Here is a 5,301-nt window from a genome sequence, read left to right as displayed (position 1 = left end):
TAGGACCATAGGGCAATAAAAATATAAATCAATACCAGGAAGATATCTCAAAACCACATAATTGCATGGAAATTAAGCAACTTGCTCCTGAATGACTTTTGGGTGTACAATAAAATCGAGACACAAATCAAAAAATTCTCTGAAATCAATAAAAGTACATACCCAACATACCAAAATCTTTTGGATGCAGCTAAAGCAGTGTTAAGAGTAAAGTTTGTAGGGCCAAACACCTACATCAAGAAGCTAGAAAATCTCAAATTAACAATTTAACATTGTACCTAAAGGAACTAGAAAAAAGAGGACAAATCAACCCAAAATCTAGCTGAAGAAAAGAAATAAGTAAAATCAGAGAACTCAATGAAATTGACACTTGAAAATCCATACAAAAGATCAATGTAGGAGAGCAAGTGCCGGGCATCTCAGGCACGCTCCTTGGGCCTCCAGTGCCCGCTTCTTGGGCAGCAGCGGCTCTTTTGCCCTGCTGCAGGCAGAGGTGCTGGCTCTGGACGAGGACGAGGATGACCTGGAGGTTTTCAGCAACTATGCCTCACTGATGGACATGAATTCCTTCAGCACTATGATGCCAACATCCCCTTTATCAATGATAAACCAAATCAAGTTTGAAGATGAACGAGATTTAAAGGAACTCTTCATTACAGTTGATAAACCTGAAAGTTATGTTACTACAATAGAAACTTTCATTACGTATAGCATTATGACTAAGTCATCTCGTGGAGAATTTGACTCCAGTGAATTTGCAGTTAGGAGACGGTATCAAGGTTTCCTTTGGTTGAAGGGAAAACTTGAAGAAGCACACCCCACTCTGATTATTCCACCATTTCCAGAAAAATTTATAGTAAAAGGAATGGTGGAACACTTTAATGATGACTTCCTTGAGACATGCAGGAAGGCTTTACATAAATTTTTGAGCCGAACTGCTGATCATCCAACTTTAACATTTAATAAGGTCTTCAAAATTTTTCTCACTGCATAACTCTCCTCTCACAAGAAGCAGGGTCCTGGATTGCTAAGCAGGATGGGGCCAACAGTCAGAACTGTTGCATCCTCAATGAGAGGAATTAAAAACCACCCAGAAATCTAACTGAACTAAAGAGCTTCTGCACCGCAAAAGAAACTACCATCAGAGTGAACAGGCAACCTACAGAATGGCAGAAAATGTTTGCAATCTACTCATCTGACAAAGGGCTAATATCCAGAATTTACAAAGAACTTAAACAAATTTACAAGAAAAAAAATCAAACAACCCCATCAAAAAGTGGGTGAAGGATATGAACAGACACTTCTCAAAAGAAGACATTTATGCAGCCAGCAGACACATAAAAACATGCTCATCATCACTGGTCATCAGAGAAATGCAAATCAAAACCACAATGAGATACCATCTCACACCAGTTAGAATGGCCATCGTTAAAAAGTCAGGATCATTAAAAAGTCAGGACTCTACAGGTGCTGGAGAGGATGTGGAGAAATAGGAACACTTTTACACTGTTGGTGGGACTATAAACTAGTTCAACCATTGTGGAAGACAGTGTGGCGATTCCTCAAGGATCCAGAACTAGAAATACCATTTGACCCAGCCATCCCATTACCGGGTATATATCCAAAGGATTACAAATCATGCTACTATAAAGACACATGCACACGTATGTTTATTGTGGCACTATTCACAATAGCAAAGACTTGGAACCAACCCAAATGTCCATCAATGATAGACTGGATTAAGAAAATGTGGCACATATACACCATGGAATACTATGCAGCCATAAAAAAGGATGAGTTCATGTCCTTTGTAGGGACATGGATGAAGCTGGAAACCATCATTCTGAGCAAACTATCGCAAGGACAGAAAACCAAACACTGCATATTCTCACTCATAGGTGGGAACTGAACAACGAGAACACTTGCACATAGGGCAGGGAACATCACACACTGGGGCCTGTTGTGAGGTGGGGGGAGGGGAGAGGAATAGCATTAAGAGAAATACCTAATGTAAATGATGAATTAATGGGTGCAGCACACCAACATGGCACATGTATACATATGTAACAAACCTGCACGTTGTGCACATGTACCCTAGAACTTAAAGTATACAAAAACAAACAAAACAAACAAACAAACAAAATACTAACCTTAAATGTAAATGGGCTAAAAGCCCCAATTAAAAGACATTTTAAAAAACCGCCTAGAAGAGTTCATGGAAATGAATAACTTTATTGAAATTTTTAGCCAGAAAACAAATTTGATAGATAAAATATCTTGGAGAATTTTCAAGGAAGAAAGGGAATATTTTGATGAAATGAAAGAATATGGTCCAATTCATATTCTGTGGTTAGTGTCAGAAGAGGATCTGGTTGATACTCTAAAAGATGTTGACAGCTGCATTGACAGATGCTGTAAGGCCACTGAAAAATGGATGTTTGGACTCTCAGAGGCCCTGCTTCCTGTTGTACATGAGTACGTGCTTTATAGTGAAATGTTAGTGGGTGTTATGAAAAGAAGAGACCAAATACAAGCAGAACTGGATTCCAAAGTTGAAGCTTTGACCTATAAAAAGGCAGATAGTGATCTGCTTACAGAGGAGATTGGAAAACTTGAAGATAAAGTAGAATATGCTAATAATGCCCTGAAAGCAGAATGGGAAAGATGGCAACAAAATATGCAAAATGATATCAAGTTAGCATTTACAGATATGGCTGAGGAGAGTATCCACTATTATGAACAGTGCCTTACTACATGGGAATCATTCCTCACATCACCAACCTCCACTTGGAAGAAGCCTCTGAAGATAAACCTTAATCCCACTGAGGACTTCTGTTTAATCTTTGGGAGACAACATTTATCAACCAAAGTTATTCTTTCTGGATCTGCCATGTCCTTTATAAAGTAGATGAAAAATGTTTTATACTATCTGGAAAAACCAACAACTTGAAACCTCAGGTACTCCAGTTCATTGACATGAATTTGATAATATATCTATATATCTATTTGTATGGATATACATCTATACATATATAGATATATAGATAGAGAGAGATTTAGCTTGGTTTTAATTATGTTCTTAAATTTGTGTGCCAATAATTGTGTATAGATTTTTCTGTTAAATATTTGACTGTGGAACATGATATTGTAAATATGTTGTAAGGACTTAGTTTTAATAAAAAGTTTAATATGAAAAAAGATCAGTGTAACCAAAAGTTGGTGCCTTGAAATAATAAACAAGATCAATAAACCACTACCTAGATTAACAAAGAAAAAAGAGAGAAGATGCTAATAATCACAATCAGAAATGACAAATGTGACATTCAACTGATCCCACAGAAACACAAAAGACCCTCAGAGACTATTAGGAAAGCCTTTATGCACAGAAATTGGAAAATCTATAGGAAATGGATAAATTTCACACAACCTCCCAAGACTGATCCAGGAAGACAGTGAAAACCTAAATAGACCACTAATGAGTCCTGAGGTTGAATGAGTAATAAAAAACCTACCAATAAAAAAAGCCCTGGATCAGATAGATTCACAGCCAAATTCTGCCAGACATACAAATAAGACCTGGTACCAACCCTACTGAAAATATTCCAAAACGTGAAGGAGGAGGAACTCCTTAACTCATCTATGATACCAGCATCATCTTGATCCCCAAACCTGGCAGAGACATGTGAAAAAAGAAAACTTTAGGCCAATATCCCTGATAAACATAGATGCAACAATCCTCAACAAAATACGAACAAACTGAATCCAGCAGCACATCAAAAAGTTAATTTATCATGATCAAGTAGGCTTTATTCCTGGGATGCAAGGTTGATGCAAAATACACAAATCAATAAATGTGATCTGCCATATAACTAAAAACAAAAACCATATGATCATCTCAATAGATACAGAGAAAGCTTTTGATACAATACAACATCCCTTCATGGTAAAAACCCTCAACAAACTAGGCTGCAAAGGAACATATCTCAAAATAATAAGAGCCATCTATGACAAACCCACCCCCAACCTTATACCGAATGGGCAAAAGCTGGAAACATTCCCCTTGAGAACTGGAAAAAGACATGGATGCCCACTCTTGCTACTCTTATTCAACATAGTACTGGAAGTCCTAACCAAGCAGTCAGGCAAGAGAAAGAAATAAAAGGCATTTAAACAGGAAAAGAAGAAGTCAAACCATCTGTCTTCACTGATGATACGATTCTATACCTAGAAAACCCTTAGGACTTTACCAAAAGGCTCCTAGAACTGATAAACGACTTCAGTAAAGTTTCAGGATACAAAATCAATGCCAAAAGCATTCAAGCTCAGAGCCAAATCAAGAATGCAATCTCATTTACAATAGCCACAAAAAGAATAAAATACCTAGGGATACAGCTAACCAAGAAGGTGAAAGATCTCTACAAGGAGAACTATAAAACACTGCTGAAAGAAATCAGAGATGGCAAATAAATGGAAAGATATTCCATACTCATGGATTGGAAGAATCAGTATGGATAAGATGGCTATACTGCCCAAAACAATTTGCAGGTTCAACACTATTCATATCAAACTACCAGCATCATTTTCCACAGAATTAGAAAAAACTATCCTGCAATTCATTTGGTACCAGAAAAGAGCCTCAATAGCCAAAGTAGTCCTAAACAAAAGGAACAAAGCAAGAGGCATCCCATACCTGATTTCAAAGTATATTACAAGGCTACAATAACCAAAACAGCATGATGTCACAAAAACAGACACATAGACCAATGGAACAGAATAGAGCATCCAGAAATAAGGCCACACACCTACAACCATCTGATCTTCAAAAAAGTCAACAAAAATAAGCAATGGGAAAAGACTCCCTGTTCACTAAATGGTGCTGGGATAACTGGCTATTTAAATGCAGTAGAATGAAACTGGACCCCTACCTATCACCATATACAAAAATCAACTCAAGATGAAGTAAAGACTAAAAAGTAAGACCTAAAACTATAAAAATCCTAGAAGAAAACCTAGGAAATACCCTTCTTGATATTGGCTTTGACAAAGAATTTATGGCTAAGTCCTCAAAAGCAATTGCAACAAAACCAAAAATTGACAAGTGGGATGTAATTAAATTAGAAAGCTTCCGCACAGCAAAAGAAACTATCAACAGAGTAAATGAACAACCTACATAATGGGGGAAAATATTGGCAAACTGCATCCAACAAAGGTCTAATATCCATAACCTATAAGGAACTTAAATCAGCAAGCAAGAAACACCACCATTAAAAAGTGGGAAAAGGACAGGAACAGGCACTTCTC

At 37.2% G+C, this 5,301-nt stretch overlaps 1 pseudogene; it reads left to right on the top strand.

Annotated features, from left to right (window-relative positions):
• The first annotated feature begins 528 nt into the window (after positions 1–528).
• LOC736329 (sorting nexin-7-like) lies at positions 529–2,952 on the top strand (annotated as a pseudogene).
• Positions 2,953–5,301: the final 2,349 nt, after the last annotated feature.

The sequence above is a fragment of the Pan troglodytes genome, chromosome 9, assembly GCF_028858775.2.
Source record: "Pan troglodytes isolate AG18354 chromosome 9, NHGRI_mPanTro3-v2.0_pri, whole genome shotgun sequence".
In the NCBI taxonomy this organism is placed as follows: Eukaryota; Metazoa; Chordata; class Mammalia; order Primates; family Hominidae; genus Pan; species Pan troglodytes.
Note: the sequence above shows the minus strand (reverse complement) of the source record. Positions and strands in the feature narration are given on the sequence as shown.